Source organism: Mandrillus leucophaeus, unplaced genomic scaffold, assembly GCF_000951045.1.
Source record: "Mandrillus leucophaeus isolate KB7577 unplaced genomic scaffold, Mleu.le_1.0 Scaffold831, whole genome shotgun sequence".
NCBI classification, from domain to species: Eukaryota; Metazoa; Chordata; class Mammalia; order Primates; family Cercopithecidae; genus Mandrillus; species Mandrillus leucophaeus.
In genome coordinates this window covers 103,639-113,877 of record NW_012109042.1, presented here as the reverse complement: position 1 = coordinate 113,877, position 10,239 = coordinate 103,639, and positions in this window count along the sequence as shown.

The window sequence follows — 10,239 nt, the reverse complement described above, 5'->3', positions numbered from 1 at the left end:
TGGCATCCTGGGTTCAATTCCTGGCTTGGGAACCGAATTCTTTCTGGTTTGATGCATGTAGGACTTTTGCCATTTATTGATTCATGTTCCCTCCATGGACTGCTTCTAATTTACTGTCTTAATACTTTTTTTTTCTGAGCTACATTAACAGTGATTATAAATCTTGCGAGAACCATTGCTCTGTCTTTGGAAAAACCTCATGTGTCTGTGGTTATGTCCTAATCATAGTTAAGGCTTATTGGTTTCATTTGGGAGACTATCTGAGCATGAAGCAGTTTAAAAGCCAGAGGTGTCAGCTGTCAGCTATTTGCCCTAGCTGGAATTTGGTAATGGGCAATTTAAAAGTTTTTTTTTTTTTTTTTTGAGCTCTATAGTTGAAAGCCAGCTTAATTTAAGAAAGATATCCAAGTTATATATATATATATTTAAAAGAACTTTATGCTTTTTTCTCTTATTGAATCTTGTTTCTGGAGAAAAATTTTTTTTTTTTTCTTCTCAGTCAGCTGAATAATTTCTCCATTGATTTCTGTCTGTTTTCTTGCCATCCTCAATGCCCACACAAAAGGACCTCAGGTATTTTCTGACAGCCTGGCGATCTTAGGAATAAGAGTGGTGGTGCCATAGACCCTGTTTTTGGAGAAACCTCTGCTTTCCTCATGGAACCCCAAGAATTTTAAGTGGACAGATCCCTCTCAAAATTGAAGGCCCTGCTCTGTTTTTCATCGATACTGAACTTTTTTGACTTTGGGGAGCATCAGAAATGACTTTTCGTTATGAAAGAAGTTTTAGTCTTGATATATAGGTAGAAGATATACTTCTAGGAATGGCTCATGGCAGTTGCTTACAGTGAGTGGTTATTACAGGCTAATAATTCCTTCTTCACACATTTAAATGAGAAAAGCATGCACTTGGGCACCCTTTAAGGCATGAAATGGGGGGATGGGCTGATTGACTTTGGGTTGCCCACCAGCCTTGGAGAAATGTCTTTGAGATGATATACATTGTGGAAGCATTGCACTGTCTTGTCCCGTAGCATTTCCCTCTTTTGGGGGACCCAGGATTTGGTGTAAAAATCAGATCCTTAATTCCTGGGGAACCGTTTTGCCTTTCAGCTGTGCTGGCCTATGAGGCCCTACAAACTGCATGCTTTCTTGGCCCTGTTCCTTGAAAGGCTCTGCCCTAAAGCCAATAATACAATGAAAACATTTACATGTTTAAGGGAATCTTCATGTATTAGAATGTCTGCTTTTCCTGGACATCTTAGCTGAACTTTCACTCACACCAGTTTTTCTTAGTTAGGGTAAAATATAAATCCTCTGTCCTGTTTTACCTAAAAGTTTTCATTTAGAAATACAAATTTAAAGTTTTCTAGCTGACAATTGTTTACAGCAAGGAACAGGTAATCAAGAGACTGATGGTCTAAAATGGAAAATAGAAACTTAAACACTGGAAAGTAAAAAAAAAAAAATTATAATTCTACTAGTTCTGCTTCTGTCTATTTACATGTGTTGTATGTGGAATATTTATATAAAATTAATTACTTAAAGAAAAATAAGCACTTAAATAAAATATTTTCTCAGAAAAATGGAAACTAGTGCCTTTAGTTCACATGACTTTAGTAACCTTTGGTAAATAAAGACAGTTTTAAAGATTATTGGTAAAATAAATAAGAAGTCTTCAAAATTTAGACATCTGGTTTAAATTAGGCAGATCAGATATTGTCTTTGCTAGATGCTTTATGTTTATAAACTGCTTTTATGGCTTTTGATAATTGTTCAACTTGGTTATATTAGGGTGACTAGATTCCAGGTAAGGCCTGGGTACATATGGAGTTAGCCATGTCCACTAGCTGTGCTGAAAAGAGTCAACTATTATCTGCAGTTCTTTCCTGTGTTCTACGCTCTGCACCTGACATATAACTAAAATAATTTCCCTCCTATGTTTCTCACTAAAAATAAGAGTTATGTGCTTTTTGTAAAATATTATAAAGAGGCATAGGAGTGTGAGTTTTTAAAGAGAATGAATTTTGTCTAGTTTGGAGATGTTAAGTTCTCATTTGTAAGTGGAAGCTAAGCATTGAGTACATACGGACACAAAGAAGGGAACGACAGACACAAGGATCTACCTGAGGATGGGAGGAGGGTAAGGATCAAAAAACTACCTAGTATCATGTTTATTACCTGGGTGATAAAATAATCTGCACACCAAACCCCACAACATGCAATTTTTCTACATAAAAAACCTGCATATGTGCCCCAGACCTAAAATACAATTAGAAAATAGAGATAAGATTAAATTTAAGATTTAAGGCTGGGCACGGTGGCTCATGCTATAAACCCAGCACTTTGGAAGGCCAAGGTGGGCAGAGCACCTGAGGTCAGGAGTTCGAAACCAGCCTGACCACGGTGGTGAAACCCCATCTCTACTAAAAATATAAAAATTATCCAGGCGTGGTGGTGGGCACCTGTAATCCCAGGAGGCTGAGACAGGGGAATCATTTGAACCTGGGAGGCACAGGTTGCAGTGAGCTGAGATCATGCCACTGCACTCCATCCTGGGGAACAGAGTGTATAAAAAAAATCTATAAAATATTGATCTTAGAAATGAAGTCCTGTTTATGAGCAAGTTGGCCAAAATATAAAGGGGATCATTTAGTTTTTCTATGGACGTCACATTAATGTAAAAAGTACACTGATGCAGACCCAGAATCTGGGCCTCTCTGCCTAAATAACAGCATTTTTATAGAGCATTAATTGGCTTTTTAATAAAAAAATTATAAAGGGCTTACAAAAGTCTTACCTTATGATCAAACTAATTAAAATGGAATAGATTTATTTCTTTTTAATATAATGTTAAAAAATAGTGAAACATTTCTGTTTGCCTTTAGAGTAAACTGCAGAAGCAAAGGGAAAAAGAGGGGAGAAAGAACAGACAGATTCAGTTGGCCTCATGTTGTCTTTATTGGGTGCTGTTATTTTAAAAGGTTTTAGCCTTTTTGAAAAGTTTTGAGTAATAATTTAGGCTGAATGAATGATCTGTGATCTAATATTTTTGATATCAAGTTTTTTTGTTTTTTTTTTTTAAAGTGAAAGCAAGTTTATTAAGAAAGTAAAGGAATAAAGAATGGGTATTCCATAGGTAAAGCAGCAGCCTGCCATTTTCATGGTTATTTCTTTTTTCAAGATGGAGTTTTGCTCTTGTTACCCAGGCTGGAGTGCAGTGGTGTGATCTTGGCTCACTGCAACCTCCACCTTCCAGGTTCAAGTGATTCTCCTGCCTCAGCCTTCCAAGTAGCTGGGATTAAAGGTGCCAGCCATCACTCCTGGTTAGTTTTTGTATTTTTTTAGTAGAGACGAAGTTTCATCATGTTTTTCAGGCTGGTCTCAGTTATTTCTTGATTATATGCTAAATAAAGGGTATACTATTCATGAGTTTTCTGGGAAATGGGCAGGTGATTCCTGGAACTGAGAGTTCCTCCCCTTTTAGATCATATAGGGCAACTTCCTGACATTGCTATGGCATCTGTAAACTGTTTTGGCACTGGTGGGAGTGTCTTTTAGCATGCTAATGCATTATAACTAGCACATCATGAGCAGTGAGGACAACCAGAGGTTAGACTGTCATCACCATCTTGGTTTTGGTGGGTTTTAGCTGGCTTCTTTACTGCAGCCTGTTTTCTCAGCAAAGTCTTTATGACCTGTATCTTCTGCCAACCTTCTATCTCATCCTGTGATTTAGAATGCCAAACTTACTGAGAACACAGCCCAAGAGGTCTAGCCTTATCTTACCCAGTTCCTTATCAAGATAGGGGCACTCCAGTTCAAAGGCCTCTAATATTTCCTCCCTCCCTTTTTTAAGAGAACCTTTAATCCTAGGGATGGTAGATGGACAAAGATTCATCTTCTGTCACTTCTTCAGGCTGAATAGGGGTGATGCTATTTCTGACTAACTGTTAGGGTCTCTTGTATTTGGGATAGAAAGGAGCTCAGTCAGAAAGCATCAGTATGGTGAGGGACCTTCATAAATCTGAGTTCTGACAATAGGTAATAACTGGAAGATTAATAATTGTTCAATTTAAGAAAACATTCGGTAAGCTTATCCTGCATTTCTACACAGAGTACAAACGCAATATATTTCACAATAGTAAAGCAAAATAAGTAAAATTTTCCCAAGTAAACGAAATAAGGTTTTCCATGAACTCAGCAACCGTTGGAACCAAGCAGACATGGGGTGGGAACCAAGCTGACATGGGGTCATCAGCTGATTCCAATGTGCACCCAGAACTGGAATGTTGATTCAATTTTCTTTCTTTCTTTTTTTTACATTACTCATCACTCTTGTTTCTTCTGAGCTATAGTCGGAGATCACCAGTTGATTTACAGACACAAGCAGTCAGCCTAAATTGCAGAAAAAGTCTTAAAAACAACTGATGAGACTAGAATCTAATAACGGGTGTACCCTAGTTTTTGAAACATTATTTTTTTCCTCTCTCCAGTCCCCCACTTTTACTAAAGACAAATCATGGTAAGACTGATTTACTTTATTATACTTGGCCTGATTTTTTGTATGGAGTGCAGCAAGAATAATTATTTTACATATAAGCTTTTTAAATTGGCTTTGATGGAACTATCCAGATAAGACCTTTTCAAAGCCAAGCCCAGCTGTAGATTTGTTCCATAAAATCTCTGTGAGTTGAGTAAATTCCTCTCCTTTTGAGGTCCCAAGATAACCTGGGCCTCCTTGGCCTGTCAGAAAGTGACACTCTTTACTTACCACAGGTCAGGAACCCTGAACAGGAATTGCATAGACAAGGTATGAGTCATTTTCACAAAGGGCTTTTATTGGCTCTAGAAATCAAGTTTGATTTTTCTTTTAATCAGAGTCTCACTGTGTCACCCAGGCTGGAGTGCAGTGGTGTGATCTTGGCTCGCTGCAAGCTCTGCTTCCCAGATTCACACCATTCTCCTGCCTCAGCCTCCTGAGTAGCTGGGACTACAGGCGCCTGCCACTACACATGGTTAATTTTTTTTGTAATTTTAGTAGTAGACACGGGGTTTCACCATGTTAGCCAGATGGTCTGAATCTCCTGACCTTGTGATCTAACCACCCTGGCCTCCCAAAGTGCTGGGATTACAGGTGTGAGCCACCACGCCCGGCCAAGTTTGATTTCTTAAAGGAAAGCATGCCATTCCAGTCAAAGCCTTGGTAAAATAACCAATTTTTCCAATTGCATCCTGTGCCCCCCCCAAAAAAAATTTCCTATTATACCTATGAAAATAACTATATTGCCTTAACTATAAGTTAAGAATACTCACAAATACTCTCCAAATTCTGGGGAAATCAGGTAGAGAGAAACAAATATGCTCCAATTTTTGTTCACAGGAGTATAATTTAGTCAATTGTTGAAAGCTTTCAATAGCTCAAAAGTAAAGTTTTCTTGACTCTGAAAAATAAAGCAAAGCATAAGCCACATTTTAAGCAAAAAAGTTAAAAAGATTACTTTAGTCTTCTATTAGTTCAGTCCATGTAGTTAACTCCTGTCCTGTTTGATATTCACAAACATTTCAGCTCTCCATAAGTCTTGAAAGGTTTTCCTCTACTCCAATGTCACAGTCTCCATAGTTATTAGAAACCTGCATTTAAGAACACCTGTGAAAGTCCTGTAGCTGATTATAAACCCAGCTTTTAAAGAGGATCAAAACAAGGCAAAAATTATCTGAATGACAAAAAGTCTTAATTAGGACGGCCAGTATTAAAGCCACAATTGATAAGGAAATGTAGGTTACTTCTGTGGCATACAACAACTTTACATAACAATTACAACTATTAATAACATACACTAAGTTATATCACAATTATATGAGTTTCCCATAATTTTAGGGCACATACCAATAACATATTTACACAAATACAGCCCAAAGAAAGCCAAACACTATTTCATATTTGACAATGTTTCCTGTATGATTTTTATACCAACTAAGACAAATTTCACCATTATATTAGTGTAATATTAATTTCAATCCCAATTCTTATTAAAACTTATAGACAAATCTAAACAATCTTAATCAGTTTGACCATAAGGTAAGATTTTCATAAACCTTTTATAATCCCTTACAATTTTTGTTAAAGAGCAGATCAGTGCTCTAAGAAAAACCTATTGTGCTTTTATTTTAATGTTCAATTTAGAGAAAAAGTGAATAATACACCTTTAACATTAGCCAATATATTCACACACAGAAGTTATTTTACAATTAATTTTTTATAAACCTTTCACAACTTGTTCAAACCTTTAGATTTTTCTATCTCACTTAAAACAATCTTTTAACCCTTTAAACTGGGCAAAATAAATCCAAATTCCCATGCCTTCTTATAATCTTTTACCAAAAACACATTTCACTTTCCTTACATACCTTGCATATAAAACTGTTCCTCCAGTAGTCTCAATTACATGTTACAATGTTAACTCTTAGAAACTTTTGTTTTTGGTGAAAAACCTGATAAGTAAGCAATGTTAATTATGTACTAGGTGTGGAGCCTAGGACATCAGAGAGAAGTGCAGATAACTGACTCTTTCCGAAATGCCTAGAGAGTTAACTTCACATGTCCTCAGGCTCTACCTCACTGTAAAGCAGGTAAGTTATACAGTTACGAGTCATAGTGGCATTTTATGGAACATCTAAGAGGCCTAATAACATTTACATTGTACATTTCTTGCATAAATTTCCTTTCACGAATCCTTTCATGACTTAAAAAGACATGCTTGGACTTTCTGACTTGTCCTAAACATCCCTCTTTTTAAACAATGAATCATTTTACTTTAAATCAAGAATTTGCCATACAAGATCATTTCTTGTATAAAATATCTTTTTTTTATTAACCTTCTTTTCATAGCTATGGGGCATAGCTAACTCCACATGTCCCCAGGCCTTATCTAGAATCTAATGGCTCCTAGATAGGTAAATTGAATAATTTTCAAAAGTCAAGCAATTTATGACTTTTAAAGCATTTAGTACCTGCCTAATTTAGACAAAATGCCTTTATTTTACCAATAATCTTTAAAGCTGTTTTAATTTCCCAAAGATTACTAAAGTCACATGACCTAAAAGACATTACAGTTTTTACTTTTCTGAAAAAGTATTTGATTTAAGCTCTCATTATTTTTAAGCCAACTAATCAAAGTTCTCTCATATATAGACATCACATATACAACACATATAAATACACAGACAGACAAAAGATACAGTACTTGAAAGATTTTTCATTTGCCAGTGATATGGTTTGGTTGTGTCTCCACCCAAATCTCAACTTGAATTGCATCTCCCAGAATTCCCATGTGCTGTGGAAGAGACCCAGTAGGAAGTAATTGAATCATGGGGGTCAGTCTTTCCCGTGCTATTTTTGTGATGGTGGATTAAGTCTCACCAGATCTGATGGGTTTATCAGGGGTTTCTGCTTTTGCTTTTTCCTCATTTTTCTCTTGCTGCCATCATGTAAGTGCCTTTTGCCTCCTGCCATGATCCTGAGGCCTCCCTAGCCATGTGGAACTGTAAGTCCAATTAAAACTCTTTTTCTTCCCAGTCTCAGGTATTTCTTTATCAGCAGCATGAAAACAGATTAATACAGCCAGTTTCTTAATTAGATTACTGGCTTCAGGATGGAGCCCTTGGAGGAACAGGGCCAGGAAAGTATGTAGCTTTTATGGCCTAATAAACAGGCACAACTGGAAGGCAAAAACGAGATTCCCAAAAATTAAGGGTTTGATTTTTATATCAGATCATGGAACCCCAAAGGAGGGAATCAGCCCATCTCCCATGGAAGTCTTATCTCTCAGTGGGAGGTGGGGATATTTTCATACTTTCCAGGTGGCCAAGAGCATGCTTCTCTGATCCAAACATGCAAAGATATGAGTATCCCCCGATAACTGACATTAGCCATCCCTAAAAGTATATTCCCTACCTATTTATTACACATCAAATCTCTCTCATAATGTGAAGTAATTTCTGATACCCCCAAAAGTCAAAACCATAAGATAATGCAATGCAAAACAGAACAGAGCCTTAGATTTTGAGAAGGATCTATCCACTTCCAATTCCTGGGGTTTCATGAGGAAAACAGAGGTTTTTCCCAAAACGGTCTTTGGTGCCTCCTCTGATTTTCCCAATGAGTCCCAAGCTGTTAGAGCTTGAATATCCACTTTTAATTAAGCTGACTTTTAACTATAGCACTCTAAAAAATTCTTTTAAATCTCTTATTACCTGAATTTAGGCCACATAGCAAATATTTCTGGCTCAGAGAAAGGAAAATTCAAGATAGTTCATGGAGGGGAAGATAATCAACAAATGGTATGAGTCATGCAGGTACCAAACCAGCAGGAAGGACTTATTATTTAAGCTGGGAAGTGAACCCGGGTCACCATTGTAAAATGGCAAAGCTTTAGCTGCTGAGCTACAGCATTGGGTTGGTTTCCTTGCTCTTCCCAGAGGGAGTCTAGAGCAGCCAATTTTGAGCTTGCAAAAGGTTTTAAATGCTCAAGGTAATTTTTAGAGATATGACATGAATCCCAACATTTCTGTCCCCTGGAAGGTGGAAACTAAGAGAAAGTACCACCACGTGGTTACAAGGTCAAGGTCCCAAGGACGTAACTGATCAGTTTGCTGGACCATCTTGAAGAGCAGGCTTATGGGATCCCAACCCCAGCTTCTATCCTAAGGAACTCCTCTTTCTGACAGATGTAGACAGTGATTTTTACTATTCATTCAACAGTTTACACAAAGAAAGAAAGGAAAGGGAAAGGAGAAAAACATTGCCTGTGGTGGGGTGGGGAAGGTGAAGAGCTCAGGAGGCCAGAGAAAGACCCCCCACCCCATTGCAGCAACACTGATTCAAAAGCTCAGGTGGCCGCTTGTTGGTAACAAAGGAATCTTTTCCAGCAGTCCTATCAGCTCTCAACTTTCCCCTTTAGGGTGGAAAAAGCACCCCATGTCCCACAATCCTGTACATGCCTAATCCTGTCACCCATAGCTGTCAGCAAAGAATACAAGAGAGATTAATCCAAAGAGAATAGTAGTTAACATCCTGTGGTGCCAAACCTGTTCTTAGCCGAGAGGGAATTTACTGAGAGGGGCCTCCAACTCCCTAAATCCTAGGAAGGACTCTAACCTTCCTAAGTTAGGCTTTGATCCCAGGTTCGGTAAAGCGTCCTTGCCTTTTATCAAGATGGGCCTTTAACCCCATCTGTCCTAGGAGAGACTCTAACTCCCCTAAGTTGGGTGTCTAACTCAATCCCATTCTTTACCCATGTAAATGCACCCACTTACCCAAACTTGGCCAATTGGTGTTGTGTGCAGATGATTTTCCTTTGGGTCAGGGGTCTCTTCAGTGTAGTCCCTTCAGGATTTGCCAGAAAGATGTTACTGGAAAAGGAATCCAATCCAGACCCCAAGAGAGGGTTCTTGGATTTTTTGCAAGAAATAATTCAGAGTGAGTCCGTAAAGTAAAATGAAAGCAAGTTTATTAAGAAAGTAGAGGAATAAAGAATGGCTACTCCTTAGGCAGAGCAACCAATATCAAGTGTTTTAATATTTGACAAGCTTTCCAAAATAATATTGTAAATATAGCCCTTTCAATGTTGTTAACCTTTTAGATATTAGGTCTCCTGAAGTCCAAAGACACATGTGGCTTATTTAGCATGTTAAAATCATACAAAAAGCATCATCAGGCATAAAGTGGAGTTTGGCTTTTTTTTGGGGGGGTGATATATGTGTATCCATGTGTTTTTATTTATATATGTGTTCCAGAACTGTGCAAGCCTGATAATTTTGATAGGTTTCCATATGTTACCAGAACTCATTATGATTATGTTAAATTTTTGGATGCCACAAAAATAATCAAATTTCCTTATCAGTTGCGTTATTAACCGTGGCTTTTCTGAGACTCTCGTCATGCACAGTTGTTGTTTTACTTTGATCCTTTTCAAAAGGCAGTTTTATAATCAGATGTAGGACTATGATGGGCACTTTTCAATGCAGATTTCTGATAACTTTGGAAATCGAGCCATTAGATTAGAGAAAACAACTTCCAGTACTCTCTGGGGCAGCTATTGTTTTCATAAACATTAAGCAGAACAGGAATTAATTGCATGGACTAAACTAATAGAAAATTAAAATAATTTTTATCACTTTTTTCCTGAAATGCAGCTTATCTTTTTTATTTTATTTTCCAGAATAAATAAACAGTTTT